We start from the raw sequence: 21,810 nt of genomic DNA on the forward strand, positions 1-21,810 counted from the left end.
CTCGGGGGGGGGGGGTGGCGGGAGGGGAGGAACAGGACTCGCAGCGCCCCCTGCCGAGAACTCCGCCACCTGAAAGCAGCCGGTGCGCCAACATCCTCAGCTCCGCCTTCTTGCAAACATTGCCCTCTGCCTGGACCAATTCATGACGATGAGAGGATTTGCCCGTGCAGCACCTCTCCCCCCCCTCATCCTCTGCTCTCATGACCTTATGGGGCAGCAGTTTGGCAAAGAATTCTTTGAATCACTTGGGTTTTAATCTAATGTGGACGCTCTGCAGATGTTCCAGGCATCTCCGTGAGCCAGTCTGATTAGATCAGACGGAATGGCGTTTAAAAGGCACGCCCAACTCTTCATTTTCTAAAAACATTTCTGACTGCCGATTGTTGCAGATTCCCTCTTGTCCTCTCTGACCAATCTTCATAATTTGGAAGGACAGTCGGACCCACCTCCCCCCCCTCACCAGTGTGAAAAGGCTGCAGATATGTGGGTGGGGAATCGTGGATGGTGTGCGGAGTGGTGGGTGGACAGTGATGGGGAGGTGGTGATAAAGATGGATAGGGGTGGGTAGTGATTGGTGGGTGGTGATGGGTAGGGGTGATAGAGATGAGAAGGGGTGGATAGTGATTGGTGGGTGGTGATGAGTAGGGGTGGATAGTGATTGGTGGGTGGTGATGGGTAGGGATGATAGAGATGGGTAGGGGTGGATAGTGATTGGTGGGTGGTGATGGGTAGAGGTGGGTGGTGATTGGTGGGTGGTGATGGATAGGGGTGGGTGGTGATTGGTGGGTGGTGATGGATAGGGGTAGGTAGTGATGGGTAGGAGGTGATGGGTAGGGGTGGATAATGATTGGTGGGTGGTGATGGGTAGGGGTGATACAGATGGGTAGGGAGTGATAGAGATGGATGGGATGGATAGTGATGGGTGGGGTGCGTGGTGATGGGTAGGGGTGATAGTGACGGGTGAGGGTTTGATTGTGATTGGTGGGTGGTGATGGGTAGGGGGTGGATAGTGATTGGTGGGTGGTGATGGGTAGGGGTGATAGAGATGAGAAGGGGTGGATAGTGATTGGTGGGTGGTGATGGGTAGGGGTGATAGAGATGAGTAGGGGTGGATAGTGATTGGTGGGTGGTGATGGGTAGGGATGATAGAGATGGGTAGGGGTGGGTAGTGATTGGTGGGTGGTGATGGGTAGAGGTGGGTGGTGATTGGTGGGTGGTGATGGATAGGGGTGGGTGGTGATTGGTGGGTGGTGATGGATAGGGGTAGGTAGTGATGGGTAGGAGGTGGGTGGTGATGGGTAGGGGTGGATAATGATTGGTGGGTGGTGATGGGTAGGGGTGATACAGATGGGTAGGGAGTGATAGAGATGGATGGGATGGATAGTGATGGGTGGGGTGCGTGGTGATGGGTAGGGGTGATAGTGACGGGTGAGGGTTTGATTGTGATTGGTGGGTGGTGATGGGTAGGGGGTGGATAGTGATTGGTGGGTGGTGATGGGTAGGGGTGATAGAGATGAGAAGGGGTGGATAGTGATTGGTGGGTGGTGATGGGTAGGGGTGATAGTGATGAGTAGGGGTGGATAGTGATTGGTGGGTGGTGATGGGTAGGGATGATAGAGATGGATAGGGGTGGGTGGTGATTGGTGGGTGGTGATGGATAGGGGTAGGTAGTGATGGGTAGGAGGTGATGGGTAGGGGTGGATAATGATTGGTGGGTGGTGATGGGTAGGGGTGATACAGATGGGTAGGGAGTGATAGAGATGGATGGGATGGATAGTGATGGGTGGGGTGCGTGGTGATGGGTAGGGGTGATAGTGACGGGTGAGGGTTTGATTGTGATTGGTGGGTGGTGATGGGTAGGGGGTGGATAGTGATTGGTGGGTGGTGATGGGTAGGGGTGATAGAGATGAGAAGGGGTGGATAGTGATTGGTGGGTGGTGATGGGTAGGGGTGATAGAGATGAGTAGGGGTGGATAGTGATTGGTGGGTGGTGATGGGTAGGGATGATAGAGATGGGTAGGGGTGGGTAGTGATTGGTGGGTGGTGATGGATAGGGGTGGGTGGTGATTGGTGGGTGGTGATGGATAGGGGTAGGTAGTGATGGGTAGGAGGTGATGGGTAGGGGTGGATAATGATTGGTGGGTGGTGATGGGTAGGGGTGATACAGATGGGTAGGGAGTGATAGAGATGGATGGGATGGATAGTGATGGGTGGGGTGCGTGGTGATGGGTAGGGGTGATAGTGACGGGTGAGGGTTTGATTGTGATTGGTGGGTGGTGATGGGTAGGGGGTGGATAGTGATTGGTGGGGTGCTGATGGATAGAGGTGATAGCGATGGGTATGAGTGGATAGTGATTGGTGGGTGGTGCTGAGTAGGGGTGATAGGGATGGGTAGGGTGTGATTGTGATAGATACGGAGTGGAGAGTGATGAGTGGGTGGGTGAGGTGGTGAATGTTCGATACTGGTGCTGGTTGTTGGTAGATGGGTAGGTAATACTTCATTAAACACTGAGGGAATGCTGCAATGCTGTAGGAGTGGTCCTTCTCGTGCTCTCCACAATTGATTCATCAATTCAAAGAAAAACAGTGGAATTCCACCTACCTGTCAAACGTGTCTAAACCCAACTTTCCGAGCAAGAATATTACCAGCCCTCAAGAAACTCAAAAACTATGTCATGAAACATAACAAATATATAAAATCATGCCATTTAAAATAAATGCAACAATACAGAATTTCTAACACAGATTTATTAAACAGAAATCTACAAAAAAGGCTTTTATTATTCAATGCTTTCATTATTAATACAGTAAAACCCTTGGTATCCAATACCTATGGGGATTAGAAAATGTTGGAAAGGTGCTTTTTCCGGTTCCTCAAGATATCCTCTTACAAGACCTAACTAATGTACCTACATTAAGAACAAACAGTTTAAAAGACAAAATTCTACACTGCACTTACACTGAACAAATTTCACTTGCATAAAAATGTAAACCTTAAAGCATTTTACTTTATTTTCAGTCACATTCTTGGAAAATATTTACTGTCGTTGCATCTGCTGGTTCCTTCCCATCCAATGAGCTGCCCGAAAGATGAACATAGATAATTAACCCCTTCCCCTCCTCAAGTTTACAGATAAAGCCTTTGACCGGGGCAACTCTTACTAAGCAGGGATAAGGAGACACTTTAAGAGAGTCATCTCAACGGCGAGCAGCATCATCATGGGCGACGCCATCGCTGTTTCAAACAACTTTATTCAAACAGCTGCAACAAGCCAAGAATGACCAGGGCACTCCGCTGGCTGAATATTACCAAAATGTTATGCATTACTTCAGAGAACATTTACAATTTTAAATTTACATATTTTTACTTAATATTTTAATTTTAAAAATTTATTTTCCTCAATTTTTTGCTGGTTGCTTGAGGCTACTGATTGCATTAATTCTGGATATTGAGGGGGGTTTTACTGTATAATAACATGTAGCATGACATTACCAATGTCATGAACATATTTTAATTTAGGCCACTAATAAAGTCCCAGGAAGTGGAAAGGCAATGTCTGGTAGATCAAGGTCCTTTCACTGAAATGCAGAATGATCAGGCTCTGTGGGGCCAAAAGATGAGTCCATGATGACTCTAATAACCTATCACTGTGTTGCAAAATAGGATTGATAAGCCAAATGAAATTCCTTGTCAATGCCTACAAGGCCCAATAATTTTTTTTTTATTCTTAAGGTATAAGTATAATTTCTGTTCATGCTGTTTATTGTTTTTGTTCCTTTTTTAGATGGGACAGCGTTAAAGGTAAAAGCGATCTACAAAGACATAATGGTGGAGAGGACCTTGCAGTTCTATAATTCTGACTTTTTATCTCAATGTTATTCTGGAAGTTTATATTTCAAGTTTTTTTTAATATTTTATTTATTAGAAAACAAAGTAATAACCACACTTACAAATTTAAATTATTAACAATTTGTCAAAAACTTTCATGGTTACATAGAGAAAAATCCTAAAAGAACTACAAGATATCCTAAAGAGAAAAAAGTCTAACCACCCCATCCCCCATCAATCCCTCCCTTTAACCAAATTCTGCCCCTCTACTCCCCAAGGGAAAAGGAAACTAAAAAGAAATAAGGAGAATAACTTCAATCATTCATCCACTATACAGAGCGGAGGTCCAGCTGTACTCACAACCAGTCTCATATTTTCAAGTTCGAATAATCCAAATATGGACACCATTTTTAAATGTATAATATTGATCTCTTAAATTATGTTAACTTCCCCATTGGTATACAAGACCTCATTTCTGAATGCCATCTTTGTAAATTAAGCTCCATCTGATCTTTCCATTATCTTTCCATCTTTCCTTGCTACAGCTAAAGCCAATCTCAAAAATGCCATTTGGAATTTATCTAATTTGTTGAACAAAGCCATTTCAGTATCTTCCCCAATTAAAAAGATCTTTGGGTCCAGAGAAAATTGTATTTTCAGGATATTCTGCAAACAATCTCTTAATCTAGCCCAAAAACACTTAACTTTATGGCAAGACCAAACTGAATGCAAAAAGGTACCCTTCTGCTCATTACAACAAAAACACAAATCTGAAACTCTCAGTTTATAACGTTTCAAACACTCTAGAGTTAAATATAATTGATGTATAAAATTATAAGTCACCAACACTAACTAACTTTGTCATAGTGTCTCTGTTAATCTTCCTCCAACTATCCATATCAAACTGAATTCCCAAATCCTTCTCCCATTTAAGTCGTGATTTATGCAGATCAATCTTAGGCATTTTCTGTTGTAATAATTTATACATTTTTGAAATAAACCCTTTCTTTCCTCCATCTCGAATCAATACTTCAAATAATGATTCTTTAGGTAAATCCAAATGTCTCCCTAAACAATCATACAACATTGATTTAAGTTGATAATAACATAAGAGAATATTATTAGGAATTTGATATTTTTCCTTCAACCTATCCAATGTCAAAAAACGACACCTCAAAACAGTCATTTATCATTCTAATTCATTTCTGTTTCCAAATTTTAAGGAGGTTATTATCCATCATAAAAGGTAAACTCTTATTCTGAAGTAAAGGAGTATGTCTAGATAATCTACTTGACATTCCTTTAGTTTTACTGACCTCCTCCCACATACTTATCAAATGAAACAAAACTGAAGATTTACAACTATTAATAGTTTTACTCATCCACATAAATAAAATGATCCCTGCTAACCTCTCCAATTCTCTTCAATTCAATATCTAACCAAGTAACAGAACTATCTAAATCAAACATTCTATTAATAATTTTCAATTGAGCTGCCTTAAAATAATTCACAAAATTTGGTATCTGCATACCACCTAATTCGTATTTCCAAGTTAATTTATGCACAGAAATATGCGCCAACTTTCCCTTCCATAAAAATTTCCTCACCAAAACATTTAAATCCTTGAAAAATCTATTTGTTATCTTACGAGGTATATTCTGAAAAACATTGTAATCTAGGAAATATATTCATTTTTATGCAATTCACTCTTCCTACCAATGTTAATGGTAAATCCTCTTTTATTGCAGACAATAATGGTAAATAATTCAAATCTACGAGTTGATTTATATTTTTGTTCACTTTAATACCTAAATACTTAATACAATTTGACCATTTAAATCCTGCTATGCATTTACATTCAGAATAATCTGCTTCTGACAACAGCATAAAATCACTCTTATTCCAATTCACTTTATACTAGATATCTCCTCATACTGTAACAATCTTTCCAGCAATACCTTCAAAGGTATTTTTTGGTCAATCAAATATACCAATACATCATCTGCAAATAAACTGATTTTATATTCCTTTGAATCTGACATAATTCCCTTTATTCTATCTTCTTGCCTTATTGCTTGTGCTGAAGGTCTAATCACCAATGCGAACAAAGCCGAAGACAGAGGACAGCCTTGTCTAGTAGATTGTTCTATTTCAAAAGAATCTGATAAAACTCCATTAGTTATTACTCTCACCTTAGGCTGTTTATATATAGCCTTAAACCAATTAATAAACATTGTTCCAAACCTAAATTTTTCAAAAACCTTCAATAAAAATCCCCATTCTACCCTATCAAAAGCTTTTTCTGCATCCAATGATAAGATCAAAAGTAAATGGGCTTCGCCCCTAGAAACATTAATCAAACTAATCAATTTAACCACATTATCCGCTGAATATCTCCCTTTAATAAAACCAGTTTGATCAACATGAATCAAATTTGGTAAATACTGCACTAACTTGTTTGCCAACACCTTAATCAAAATCTTATAATCAACATTCAATAACAAAATTGGCCTATAAGATCCCAGGTTTAACAGATCTTTATCCTTTTTAAGAATCGCCATAATAATTGCTTGAGAAAACGATTCCGGTACCAATTGCGTATCCAATACTTGTTGAAGAACTTGCTCAAAAACCAGAAAAACTCAGCTTTGGAATTTTTTTATAAAGTTCTACTGTAAACCCATCCTCCCCTGGAGATTTACTATTAGGGATTGAGTTCAAAACCGATCTAAGTTCTCTCAAACCAATAGGTCCCTAGTCTAGTCATTCAGTTTTGGCAGCTGTAGTCTACTTAAAAATGCCTCTATTTTACCCTAATCCTGCCTTACATCAGAGGTATACAATTTCCTATAAAATTCTTTGAACTGTTCATTAATATCTTGCGATCTATATGATACCCCTGAATTTGTCCTCACTGCCTTTATTCTTCTTGACATCTGTTGGGATTTCAACTGCCATGCCAGTACCTTATATGCGTTTTATCTCCTAACTCATAATATTTCTGATTAGATCATTGTATTAACCTTTCAACTCTATAAGTTTGTAACGTACTATATTCCAATTTCAAGGCATCTAGTTTGGTTCTCTCCTCCTTATGCATTTTCTCCTTTTGTAACTCTTTTTCTAAAACTGTAATTTCCTGTTCCAACTTTTCTGATTCAGCTAAATACTGTTTTTTCAATCTAACTGTCCTCTCAAAAATGCTTTAAATGCATCCCACAATATAAACTTAATAGTAACTGAATCTCTATTTATGTCCAAAAACTGTTGAATTTGTTCCATTATAAACTTACAAAACCCGTCATCTTTTATCAATGACGGGGTAAACCTCCAGCAATAAGAAGGTTGCACCATTTCAGTCCCAGCATACGTCAACATTAGAGAATGATCAAATAATAGCCTAGCTTCATATTCCATTAATTGAGTCGACATTAAAAAAAGTTGATTCTAAAATAAGTATCGTATTGAGCTGAATAATATGAATAATCTTTCTCTTTTACATTCATTTTCCTCCATACATCAATTAAATTCAATTCTTTCATCAAAAACAATAACTTAGCCATTTTTTTCTTATGTACAAGTTTGCCTGATTTATCCATCACTGGATCCAAACAACAATTAAAATCTTCCCCCTGTTATCGTATGATCTTTTGATTCTGACATATTATGAAAAAAATCCTTCATCATCAACATTTGGTGCATAAATATTAGCCAAAGTCCAGGATTCTGCAAAAATTTTACAATTAACTATCACATTTCAAGTTAAATCATTTAATTTGTTTACAATATTCTGTATTGTTTGTATAATATAGCAGGAATATTGTTAATAAAGTAAACAACAAGTAATAAATGGTCTTTGGTCTTTAACAGTTTTCAATTTAGTGAAACCATGATAAATATCGAGCTGCTTTAATATCAGTAACTGATACATGATATCATTAGGAAGTGAAACCAAATACATAAATTCAATATCCACTTAAATTAAACAATACTGCAGTTTCCATGGTGCTAATTCTAAAAAAGTAACCTTAAACTCAGGACTGCTCTATATTTAATTAGCAAGGCCATAAATCAATATTGGAAGCTGATTTCTACTGTGTGGCCTTTCAGGTATTCATAAGATTTAGTCAGTAACACCTGAGTTAAAAGATCAAAGGTTATAAATGATTTTGACTGCTCAAGGCCATGCTGTTGTAAATGTTTGGACATCTGTGTGTGTTTACAGATTGTGACATATTAACTTTGGGGATAACAATTAAGAATACATGGCTGGGAAACCCAAATATTCTGACAATTTAAATTAATTGACAGAAAATCACTCATAATTGTATTCCTTTATCTAAATGTCTTTCAATTCCTCCAATCTTTTTGTTTAGATTCAGAAATAGGATATAAACAGTGCTGTGAGCCCACTCTTAATTCCCTATACTAAATTCCTCTTGATACAATGATTGGCTATCTTCCTGAACCATTATACCTTTTTGATGAAGGTACTGTCATACTATTATTGGGGAATTTGGACCAGATACGATGAAGGATCATAAACCTATCTTAAAATTGTTTCTTGGAAGGTGCTTTTGAATTGGCCCAGACGAGTAAGTGCATTGAATTTGTAGGTGATGTAGACAGTTGACATGATGTGTTGGTGATGGAGGGAGGAAATTCTTAGGATGGTGGATGGGGTGCCAATCAAATGAGCTGCTCTTCCTGGATAGATTGAGATTTTGTGTAAGATACACTCATCCAAGCAGGTGAAGATTTTCATCACTCACCTGGCTCAGGCTATGTAGATGGTGGAACTGTTTCAGTATGTCAAATGAGTCAATCAGCAAAAAATATCAAGTTTTAGCTGACTCTTGTATCCACACTATTTCTATGAATTGTCCAGCTATATTTCTCATTAATTGTAACCCCAAAATGCTGAACATACTGGAAATGTCAATTCCATTAAACATCATGCAGATACAGGGAGAATGTACAAACTCCTTATCGACAGCAAGGGATTTGAACCCCAATCTGGTCCCAATTGCTTGCACTGACCGCTACGCCAACCATTATGTTATATATACACAGGCTTTAGGCTGGCAGGTTCATTGATGAAGCTTATGAAGATGGTTGGGCCTAAGATAGTTTCGTGAATTCCTCTGTAATGTTGTCCTGATCTGGAATAACTGACCTAAGCAACCACCAGTATCTTCTTGTGTACGAGAATTGACTTCAGCTTCAATAAGGTCTACTAGCATATCAAGTAAAATTTGTTCAAATTGCCTTGGCAATAGCTAGAAAATGTATTTCTATAATTTGGAATCCAGATACTGATTTGGGAAGGGATAGATGGCACGCAGAAATTCGGAGTTGTATTCCATTTGAGAAAATTACTTACAATTTAAGAGATAAATTTCATACATTTTGTGAAATATGGAGCCCATATTTACAAACTGTTGGTATTAAAATTTAAATGAATCTCAAACAGTCCCTTTCTCTTATAGGTCTCTTAGAATATATATATCTATAAGTATTGGAAAGTGAAGTGTTCCTGTTGTGGTTTTCTTGTCCCTCTTCTTTCTTTTTTACTTTGTAGGGGGTTGGGGGAGGGGGTGGGGCATTTATAGGAGGTTTTTCTTTCTTTTGTATTTCTTTACTTTCTTTTTTATAAAATGCCACATGTACTTGGATTAAGTTTGAAATATTGTGATATGTTTGCTAAGTGGTTTTATATCAAAGAAAATATAAAGAAAATAAGCTATACCAGCTTTTTGCCATTCTTGCTCAACTACAGCCCTGAGTCAAGGGTATCCCATCTCACCTCTTGAGATTATCTCTTTTATCTGTGTTTGGATCAAGTCTCTAATGACACCTGAAGCTGTAAACTGGTATGCTGGTCATTGGTGAATAAGCCATGAGGACTGGGACTCTGTTCATCACTTGAGAACTGAACCTTTAATTTCCTCATCTGCAGAGCTCAATCAGTGTGGATCAACACATCACCTCCTCCTTGCTATCCATTAACACAGGGGTACCCCAAGGATGTGTGTAGTCCTCTTGTCTATTCTCTATACACCCAAGTTCGGCTCCAACACAATTTATAGATTCACTAACACCACCACTGTTGTTGGCTGAATAGTGGGAAATGATGAATGAGAAGGAAATGATGAATGAGAATACAGAATGGAGAATGAGAATCTGGTTGGGTGGTGCCAGAACAGCAAGCTTGTTCTCAACATCACCAAGACCAAGGAGCTTACTGTGGACTTTAGGAAATAGAAGCCAAGGACCTAAATACATGTCTTCATTGATGGGATGGAGGTGGAGAGAGTAATTTCTTCAAATTCCTAGAAGTCTACATATGAAGGGGAGCACGGTTGGTGTAGCAGTTAGTGCAATGTTGTTATAATACCAACGATTTGGACAGGGTTCGAATCCCACTTTGTCTGTAAGGAGTTTGTATGTACTCACACCATGTCTGTGTGGGTTTACCCTGGGGGCTCCAGTTTCCTCCCATCTTTCAAAATGTACCGGGGGTTGTAGGTCAATTGGGTATAATTGGGCAGCATGGGCTGAAAGGGCCTATTACCGTGCTGTATCTCTAAATTTAAAGTAACTGGCAGAAGGCACTCCAACACCTTCACTTTCTAAGAAGTCTGAGGAATACTCTTGTAATTCCATTACATGTCATCGAATACTCTTAAACTTATACAGGTGTCCTGTGAAAATTATACTAATAGTTGCATCATGGTCTGGTTTGCTCACATTAATGCAGAAGGCTGCAGAAACCGGCAAACCTTGTCAAGGCTATCATAGGCACTGCCTCCTGTCCATTAAAGATAACAATGTGAGAGTCAAGAAGGCAGCCAACATCATAAAGTATCCCCATCACCCTGGTCACAATCTCTTATTGCTGCTACCTTGAAGCAGAAGGCACAGAAGCTTGACGTTCAGCTCAAGAACAGTTTTTATCCAACACCTAACAGGCGCATGAATCTTCCCAGCCTATCAAATTGGCTATCAGATGCTGCTTTTATTATTTAGCACACAGAGATGCAATTAAGCAAGTTGTTGCAATATCTTTAAATGCACCGTAATTCGTTGAATGCAGAAAAGGAAGAACCATTTATATATTCCCTTTTTTCAAAAATGCTATGCAGCATCAAAAGTACCAAATTCTTCAATTTCAGGTAGCCCACTTCCCCTCTATTCCTTTCTCTTTCCTTTTGATCTACCCAGGTCCTCTTACACATCCCCTTCTTTCCAAATCCCCCCTGTCCTCTGTTACCCACTTTCTTCCCCCTTCCTCACTGACTCCATCCATACAACCCGTCTCCCCCCATTGTTCCCATTTGCCCACCATCCCTCCTTCACTCTTTCCTTTTTTATCAGATTCCATCATCTCCACTCTTCCTCCCCCACTTGACTGTCTGCCATTCTGCTCACCTGGATCCACCTATCGCTTGGCAGCTATTGCCCCATCCCCTTTCATCAGATACTATTTATTGTCATATAATAAAACAGAAATGTAATACAGATACTTCCCGACATATGTCTGAGTCCTGTTCCGACTGACTGGTTGCATTTCGAAATGGACGTGTTGGAAATTTACTGTATCCATTTTACCATTTGTCCATTGGGAGTGGGGTGATAGGATCAGTGCGGGCTGTCAGGAGAGAGCGGGGCAGTGGGATTGGGGTGGGGGCTGTGGTGTCGTAAGGAAGTGGGGTGGTGGGATCGGTGAGGGGGATGGTTGTGGGCTGTTGGGAGGGAGCAGGGTGGTGGGATCAGGGTGGGGACTGAGCAGGACCAGTACGATAGATGGTAGTGATGCTAATTTATGATGTTAATTTATACAGTATTTTTTTGCTCATATATACAGTTGGTCTTAAGTCTGGGAGAGTCTGTATTACACAAAATTGCCTTTAGTCTGCTGTAATGTAATTAGCATTGCCCGGCGCCCCTTACAGTCAAATAAAGAGAAGCAAAAGAGAGTTCCTCCAGAGTCACTGAGTGTCTGTGGATTTGTCTCCTTGCCCCTGCAGCCTCTACAACGCAAGACTCCAGTTCAGTTCAAATCATCTGCAACCAGAGGCCAGTTCCAAATCTCCAACATGATGAACCCATCTGAGTCCAGGGTCCTTTGGGAACCCTTCTTGCTCTCAGCATTCTCTTCAATCCCGGATCCGATACCCAGTTCTCATGAGCCAGTCTCCAGCAGCCCATAGCCTGATGTGAGCCCTTTAACCTCAAGTCTCCAGCAGCCCACAGCCTGGTGTGAGCCCTTTAACCGCAAGTCACCAGCAGCCTTTGTGGGTTCCTCGCCCACATTGCTAACAGCTCCCCACCTATGTGTGTTTACTGCAGCTGTGGAGCGCCTCGCTGCTCTGCCACCATGGTCACTGTCCTTAGGGTCATCTTTGCTGCTTCTCCATCTTAATGGGGGTGATCTCCCTGTTCCTGGTGTCCTGCACCAGTCTGCTGCTCCCCAGAGTCTGAACCCCTTGAACACAGGCACCATCATCTTGGGTTCAGAATCATGGTTGCAAGATTTTAAAATAAAACACTGTTGGCTTCTTTAACAGGATGTTTAAAGACATTGGCAGTAGAATTGGGCAGTAGGACCCTGTGAGGGAGTGCTGTATCTCTGCTCCCTGCTCTCCCTGGGTCTGCATTATAGCAGCTCTGGCAGCTCTGCAATTTTTTTTTGAATGTTAAGATTTTTATTGTCATCAACAAATTTGGAAGCCAAAAATTGTATATACCCTTTTTCAAAATTATCTCCAAAATGAGTCCCCCCAAAATTTCAAGCCCTAGCTATAACGTCTTGACTATTATCTACAACAGTGCAATTATGATCAGAACTTCATAAAATTTGGGAGTTTTAGTTATGATCTCATTTCCTTGTATGAAATATTAATATTTTTCTACATTTCAAAATAATGCTTCTGTTCAATTTATAATTGTACAGACATCATATTTTTACCATCTGGTACAAGTTTATGGACTTCATCGTGATAAGGGTTTCGTAAGAAGATCCTCTGTTTTAAATTATGCCTTTTATTCTGTTTACATTTTATGGAACAAAGTTGAAAACAATCTTAAAAACAGGAATTGATTTCTGTGTTTGATTGTATGACAAAAAAATCACCCATAGCAGAAATTTCATGCAAAAATATCAGTGTTTCCTCACAGTGGAAACTTCAGGCAACATCTCGCACTGTCTGTAAGGAGTTTGTATGTTCTCCCTGTCCCTGTGTCTGTGTCTCCAGGGGGCTCTAGTTTCCTCCCAACATTCAAAAAACATACCAGAGGTGTAGGTTAATGGGGTGTAAATTGGGCGGCACGGACTTGTGGGCCGAAATCGCCTGTTACCGTGCTGTTATGTCTAAATTTAAAAAAAATTAATAATCAGTAACTGGGGTGCAAACTGTAGCCAAAAAAGTAAGACATAAATATAAACCTACCTTTGCAATCTGCTGCAAATTTGATGAAGATGTTCAGATTGACCCAATAATTTTAAAGTTAAATAATTTCATACCTTTGTAAAATAAAATCCAAATATTCATCATTAACATCTTAAAATGCTGCACGGTAGTTTATTTTGACTGAGCATTTGGTATTCACCTGCACACTAGATATTATCATGGGAACTTGGTGAGGCTTAATTCAGCAAGTAAATCTTCACCGCTTCAAGTACCCTTTCCAAATTCTACTTTAATATTTCCAAAACACTAAATCTATATAAAAGTAAATGTTACCCTCTTTACTGAGTTTACAATCTGACAGACTGTGTTGAAACATGAATTTATTGCTCTACTTTATAAACATTGTTGTGCTGTATTGAATGGTGTTTAGTGAAGTTTAAAAGATCTTTGCAGAAAATGTTTCACAGATCTTTCACTACACTAGCATTTTAAGATCATCTCCCTCCAACACCATCAGTTTTAAGTTTATTATTAAAGGTTTATACATTAGAGATCCAACTTGCTGTAAACTCTTCCTCTGCCTCCACCCCAAGAACAATTCCACCAGTTTATCAATGTGGAAAGGTCTAAAGCTACATTTTGCATCAAAGATTCATTTCAAGCTCAATCACACACATTTGGTTTTAAGTTGGCAGACAATAACAGCTAATCTATCAGTAATTAATAAGAAAGTTACAAATTATAGGACAATTACAATTATTTCCAGCTGGGCCCTTGAACATGAAGGAAAACATCTAAAATTTGCTAGTGTCAAAAATCAATAGTTGTTCACAGTACAGAAAATATGTCAAGTTTATTTTCCAAAATTTAATTCCTCTTTTACAATTCTATATTCTCTTCTCTTTTCGTTGCCGTTTTGAAAAACTGGCGACCCAGGTAGGAGGTAGTTAGATTTTTTGGTTAGATTTTTTCCACTTCCTATTTTGCATTTAATATAACCATACAGATGAGACCCTTGAAGAGTTACACCCATGATAACCACAGCCAACCATTTCAGTTTAAAGGAAAGGAATGTACTGAAGACAAAAATGACCCACATGATGGGACAGATGACTAATCCTAGCCAAAAGATTTTGGATTCAGCTTCTGAAGAGATTTTCTTTCCTTTTCTTGAGGGCTTCTTGGACTCAAAGACCCAATGACTCTTTCCATCATCATCAACCTGGTTCCACCAACGTAACCCGACCAGTAGCCTTACCAGTGACACTTTTTTTTACAGTCCAGAAGTCACAAGATAGAAGCAAAATTATTGTCACAAAGCAGGCAATAAAGCTAACTGCTCAGGAATTCACAAAGAAGGTAGACAACAATTGCACTAATTTGGAAAATCAGATGGAAGAAAGATGCCACTGGATGTAGGATCTTCTTTTTCTTTGGTCTTCGCAGCCCCTTGTCCTCAGCGTCAAAGAGCGACACCTCTTCCGCGTCGTTGCTCCGCCATTGACAGCACTTCCTCACCACATGTCTCCTGTTTACCACCCCATTTTTTTTCTTTATACTTCCTACCTCTCCTCTATTCTTTCAGTCCAGGTGCAGTATCTCAACTAAAAATGTCCATTTCCCTCTCCAAATGCCTCCTGACCTGTTGCGTCCCTCTAGTAGATAGATCTTTGCCCTGGCATCTGAGATCCCTTGGGTCACTACTTTTAAAGTCAAGTCACTGTGACAAGGTTGGTAACTACAATAAAACCCCTGGTATCTGGCACTTAAGGGGCTTGGTAGAGCCGTATAACTGTATTTTCCAGTTGGTTGAGACTTGCTCTTACAGTGCCTAATTAATACACCTGCATTAAGAATAAATAGTTTAAAAGACAAAAATACTTTACCATACTTACACTGAACAAACTTCACTTGAATGAATATATAAACCTTAAAGCATTTCACTTTATTTTCAGTCGCATTCTTTGAAAACATTTAACCATCGCTGCATCTGCAGGTTCCTCCCCCTCCACAGATCCGCCCGAAAGATGAACAATAACATTATAGATAGTTACATACATATAACTAGTGTAGAGGAAAGACACAACCAAACTACCTGCCATCCCTTGACCTGATGCAGGTATGGCAATAAGATTAATTAAGAAGAAACACAGTAAAACAATGGTCTGTTAGTATGCTCACAAAAGCCCCACATCTGTTATGGGCAGACATTTTGATACTGATTCTCCAGCATCAGCTCTGGCCTGTGTTCTGGACTGGAGTTTGGGCTCATTCCTTGGGGAAAGGAGATCCAGCTGCTTCAATTGTTGGGCTTTATACCCCCCCTGGTGGTCAGTGGGACCAGCCCAGTTACACCCAAAATAGAGCAGGCAATTAACAGAGCCAGTGGTGACCTGTGTGGTTTTTTTCAAAAGGCTATTTACAAGGTGAGTGCTCAGCCTGGGTAGTCTTGACCTTGATTGACAGATGTGGTGCCTTCCAATCAGGTTCTTGCCGTAGTGGTTGCATGACCCTGCACACTACACAGGGCAACTCTGACTAAGCAGGGATAAGGAGACAGTTTGAAAGTCACCCCAATGGTGAGTGCCACTTCATCCTGGGCGACGCCATTCAAACAGCTGCTACGAGCAAAGCACGACCAAGGCACTCCGCTGGTTGAATATTTGAGCCCATCTTCACCAAAGGTTGATGTGTTACTTCAGAGAACATTAACTTTTACAATATTAAACTTGCATATATCTAGTGTTTTATTTATTTTTAAAAAAAATTCACACAGGTAACAGGCTATTTCGGTCCACAAGCCTGTGGTGCCCAATTTATATCCAATTAACCTACATCCCAACCCCCTATATGTTTTGAATTATGGGAAGAAACTGGAGACCCCAAGGAAAACCCATGCAGACATGGGAAAATTTACAAACTCCTTACAGACAGTGTGGGATTTGAACTCCAGACCTGATCACTGGTGCTGTAAAGGCATTGCCCTAACTGCTACGCCAACCATACTGCCCCTTTTCAAAATTTATTTTCATCCATATTTTTGCTGGTTGCTTGAATTTTAGATTCCATGGGTTTTCTTTTTCTTTGGCTTGGCTTTGCGGACGAAGATTTATGGAGAGGTATCTTCACGTCTGCTGCAGGCTCGTTGGTGACTGACAAGTCTGATGCGGGACAGGGAGGCACGGTTGCAGTGGTTGCAAGGGAAAATTGGTTGGTTGGGGTTGGGTGTTGGGTTTTTCCTCCTTTGTCTTTTGTCAGTGAGGTGGGCTCTGTGGTCTTCTTCAAAGAAGGTTGCTGCCTGCCGAACTGTGAGGCGCCAAGATGCACGGTTGGAGGCGATATCAGCCCACTGGCAGTGGTCAATGTGGCAGGCACCAAGAGATTTCTTTAAACAGTCCTTGTACCTCTTCTTTGGTGCACTTCTGTCTCAGTGGCCAGTGGAGAGCTCGCAATATAACATGATCTTGGGAACGCGATGGTCCTCCATTCTGGAGATGTGACCCACCCAGCGCAGTTGGGTCTTCAGCAGCATGGATTCGATGCTTGCGGACTCTGCCAGTTCGAGTACTTCGATGTTGGTGATGAAGTCACTCCAATGAATGTTGAGGATGGAGCAGAGACAGCGCAGATGGAAGCGTTCTAGGAGCCGTAGGTGATGCCGGTAGAGGACTCATGATTCGGAGCCGAACAGGAGCGTGGGTATGACAACGGCTCTGTACATGCTGATCTATGTGTGTTTCTTCAGGTGGTTTTTTTTCCAGACTCTTTTGTGTAGTCTTCCAAAGGCGCTATTTGCCTTGGTGAGTCTGTTGTCTATCTCTTTGTCGATCCTTGCATCAGATGAAATGGTGCAGCTGAGGTAGGTAAACTGGTTGACCATTTTGAGTTCTGTGTGCCCGATGGAGATGTGGGGGGGGGTGGGGGCTGGTAGTTATGGTGGGGAGCTGGCTGATGGAGGACCTCAGTTTTCTTCAAGCTGACTTCCAGGCCAAACATTTTGGCAGTTTCCGCAAAACAGGACGTCATGCGCTGGAGAGCTGGCTCTGAATGGACAACTAAAGCGGCATCGTCTGCAGAGTAGTTCACGGACAATTTGCTCTTGTGTCTTGGTGTGAGCTTGCAGGCGCCTCAGATTGAAGAGACTGCCATCCGTGCGGTACCGGATGTAAACACCATCTTCATTGTTGAGGTCTTTCATGGCTTGTTTCAGCATCATGCTGAAGAAGATAGTAAAGAGGGTTGGTGTGAGGACGCAGCCTTGCTTCAGGCCGTTGTCAATGGAGAAGGGTTCGGAGAGCTCACTGCTGTATCTGACCTGACCTTGTTGGTTTTCGTGCAGTTGGATAATCATGTTGAGGAACTTTGGGGGGCATCCAAGGCGCTCTAGTATTTGCCAAAGCCCTTTCCTGATCACAGTGTCAAAGGCTTTGGTGAGGTCAACAAAGGTGATGTAGAGTCCTTTGTTTTGTTCTCTGGACTTTTCTTGGAGCTGTCTGAGGGCAAAGACCATGTCAGTAATTCCTCTGTTTACTGTATTAGCAAAGAACATGATTCCCCAAACAATAAGGTAAATGATAATGGCCAAAGCATTGTGATAACCTCCACTCATCTTCATATAAGGGGGTTTGACATCAACCTAAAAGGGAATGTGGGGCCTTTAGTTAACCAACCATAAAGGGTTGCACAAACTTGGAGGCATTGCTTGGGTTTTTGATCTGAATCCAGTACAGTGGCCTGTATGCGAGCAAACCAACTAAACTTCAGCGAAAATCAAATCTTTCCTGTCAGGTGTCTGGTGTTAGCTCTGAAGAATCTGATAGCATTGTTCAAGGCTACGTGCTGAATGAGCAATGCCCCAATGAACAAAATCACTGGGTTAAAATCTTGCCCCTTTGGTTTCATTGACACCAAGAAATAAAAATTTTTTACTATCATGTAGGATTCTAAAACTTTTCACTAACAGCTTAACTGTTAGAATCAAAGCTCTAATTGAGTACTACATTAACAAAATGAAATTGTTGGAAATCAGACATGCAGCCAAATCTAAAGCAGGAAATCTTGCAAGTAACAGAGTTATAGGAAAACCAGTAAACACAGCACAAAAGGGACGCATAAGCTTATCTAGAATGGAGAGGCTTGCAAGTCTCCACTGATCTTTGGATGTCTGGTGAATCTGCGGGGGGAGTCTACTGCATCTGGTGCTACGGAAGTGGTTTCCTGTACATTGGAGAGACTGGGAGATCGCTTTGTTGCGCACCTCAGCTCTGTCCGCCGCAATATCAAAGATCCCCCCAGTGGCCACCCATTTCAATTCCATTCCCTTGCTGACATGTCTGTCCATGGTCTCATGCACTGCCAGACTAAGACCACCCGCAAATTGGAGGAACAGCACCTCATCTTCCGACAGGGCAGCATCTAACCGGATGGCATTAAGGTTGACCTCTCCAGTTTCTGTTAAGAAATTTCCCTCACCCCCACCCCCCCCCCACCCCCTTCCCTGTCTCCTTTGCTCTAGTTCTGTCTCTCTTTCTCTCTTTTCCCTCGGTCTCCTTTCTGAGAACCAAAATCAATTCTCAACTTTCCTCTTATCACATCCACTTGACACCTTTTGTTTGTTGGTCTGGACTCCTCCCTCTCTCATTCTTCCCCCTTTCTCTCTCAGTCTTGATTGAGATGCCTGCCTGCTTTTTGCTTAGACCTTAAAGAAAGGTTTAATGGTTCATTGTATCATGTGTTTTGGTTACATCCTTCTCAATTTTTGGGAAGGGTAGTTCATGCACTATCTTTAGTTCTTAATATTAATTTGGCTTCATCTCTTTTTATTGCCTTTTTTGGAATACTTTAGGCCCAATGATCCGATACTGAATTCTTCACAATCCCATTTAGTAGCTTTTGCTTCCCTGATTGCCAGAAGGGTCATACTAATGAGGGGAAAAGATGCTGCCCCTCCCACTCACTCTAATGGCCATCTGATAATGACGGCTTGTTTGTCTTTAGAAAAAAAATTAATGTTCCATTACTGTAATGAATGTAAACTTCATTTCTTTATGGGGTTCTTTCCTTAATTATTTCCCAAATTTGTATGCTTAACTAATTTTTGATTCTTGACCTCATTGTTTATTTACTTATTTCATTATCAGATAGTGGATTATGTATTTTACCAACAGCCTTTGCAGGTAAGAGGTCGATTTTGTAGATTAGTCAGTTTCTTTTTTTTCTTTTTGCATGTACTTTTTAAAAATGTAACATAGGTTTTAGCATAAAAATTTGATTCTTGTTTTATTTATCTACAGTATGTAACATTTGCTAAATGAAATTAATATAAATTTTGTAAAAGAAAGAATGAAGGATTCAGACCCGAAGTACCGGTAAATATCTTTACCTCCTATGGACACTGCGAGACCAGCTGAGTTCCTCCAACATTTCTGTGTGTTTTTAGTACAATCTCAGTGTCTGCAGACTTTCATGCTTCACTTCACCTTTGGATGTCTGCTTGAGAAAATTTTCAATTTTGTTCTGAAGGGTAATGGCCACACTGGGACTAATAGAACAATTTTAGAGATGAGAAAATTAGCTGCAGAGAGAAACTATTATTAAGAAATGGCCTTTAATACAAATTATAGCTCCACGTGACTCTGCGTTTCAAAATTAATTGATTGTTATTGCATTTAATTGCACCCCATGCACAATCATAGAATGTTTGAATCAAGCTGAGCCAAGCTGGAGATCAACCAATGCCTTTGATGCCGACTAGGTCAAAATCTGCTCACAAAGAAAGGCATGCAAAATATTCTGTTATATGTCCTCAGCACCTCCTAAAGCTCTCTACAGCTAATTACTCACTTCTGAATGGTCATGCAGGAAAGTTCCACAACTCTAAAGAGATAAGGAACAAGTGATCCATCTTTAAGTCTTTATTACCTCCCCCCACTTTTAAGACACTCATGAAACCAATCACTTTAGCCAAGATTTTGTCCTGTCTTTACTTGACCTTGCATAATATAACATAAAAGTTTGCCTAATAACATTCCTGAAACTGAAAGCTGCTGAGGGCTCCTCAAGGATTTTGCACACCTCTTTAAACGATGATCCAAGAGATCACATCAACAGTGGGGGGTGGGGGGGTGGGGGGGGGGAGAAGACCCAGTAATTGTCTCTGCTGCTCTCATGGTCCTTCACATTGACCTCCGATCTGATGCTTTATAACAACCATACCACACTCCGATACAGCCGGCCAGGATGCTCTTGAGTGGCCGGTAGCCTTACCAACTTCAGTCTTCTCAGGTGGTACATTTGAAGTTATACCTTCCCTAACAAGTGGGAAGATCTTGTGTGTCCACAATAGGTCACTTCTTAAGTGGACTCCGAGGAACTTGGTGGTCTCTACTCTCTCCACCATCAGGTATTAATGTGCAGCAAACGGTGGTCATTCCTGGTCCTCCTGAAGTCCACAATCCTTGTCCATGCTGAGATTCAGGTTATTAATTCTCCCATTATATCACGAGATTTATCACCTTGTCTCTGTAGTGTGACTTGTCATTTTTGCTGATGAGGTACAAAACTTAAAAGAAGGTGCCACAGACTCGAAGTGTGGTAAACAAGCCATTGACATCAATCAAATCACTCTTTCAAAAAGCTGACATAGGCATGATGGGCCAAATGGCCTCATACTGTGCTCCATGTATCCATGATTCTAACTAAAGCAAACTCCATGCACTTCTCCAATCTCTGTAACTTTATCGTCCCTTGAGTCTTTTGTCAAAAAACATGAAACTCTTTCCTCATAAATTACAACGGACTTCATGTGAATGTCCTGACTCTCGTCTTTATCTCCCACCATTTTTCTTGATCAGTTCACAGAAAAATTTATTTTGCAACCAGATTCATCCCTCGAGTGGAGTGACTATCTGGGAATTTCAAAGGGCAGGTTAGGTCAACCACCTTGCTTTGGCCTGGAATCGCATGTAAACCAGACAAGCTAAGGGCAGGAGATTTCTTTCTATGAACAATATTAGTGAAAAGACAAGATTTTATAACAATCTGATGTCCTAAGCTTGCTAATACTCACACCTCATTTCCCTCCATAGATGTTGCCTGACCTGCTGAGTTCCAGCATCTGTGGTTACTTGTGCCTACATTTAATTGTTACTAAATTAATTTTGTTCCTTGAATTTAATTTTCCCAGTTTCTGTGATGGGCACACACATCTGCTCATTGGTCCAGGTGTCTGGCTATTGGCCTATCAAATTTAAACACAGTTTTAACACAGGGATGATGAGTCAGCATGCAAGAGGGAGATTGAAAACTTGGCTGAATGGTGCACTCAATGTCACCAAAGTCAAGGAGCTGATTGTGGGCTTCAGGAGGGGAAAACCAGAGATGTACACCCCAGTGATCAGGGTGGGATCAGAGATAGAGAGGGCAAGCAAATTTAAAATTCCTGGGAGTCACCATCTCAGAGGACCTTTCCTGGACCGAACACACGAATGTCATCGTGAAGAAAACACATCAGTGCCTCTACTTCGTCATGAGTTTGCGGAGATTTGGTGTGACATCAAAAACCTTGG

At 40.8% G+C, this 21,810-nt stretch overlaps 1 pseudogene; it reads right to left on the reverse strand.

The window, feature by feature from the left end:
- Window positions 1–13,892: 13,892 nt before the first annotated feature.
- Window positions 13,893–20,642, reverse strand: LOC138757592 (uncharacterized; annotated as a pseudogene).
- Between the last annotated feature and the right edge of the window lie 1,168 nt (window positions 20,643–21,810).

Source organism: Narcine bancroftii, chromosome 1 (genome assembly GCF_036971445.1).
Source record: "Narcine bancroftii isolate sNarBan1 chromosome 1, sNarBan1.hap1, whole genome shotgun sequence".
NCBI lineage: Eukaryota > Metazoa > Chordata > Chondrichthyes > Torpediniformes > Narcinidae > Narcine > Narcine bancroftii.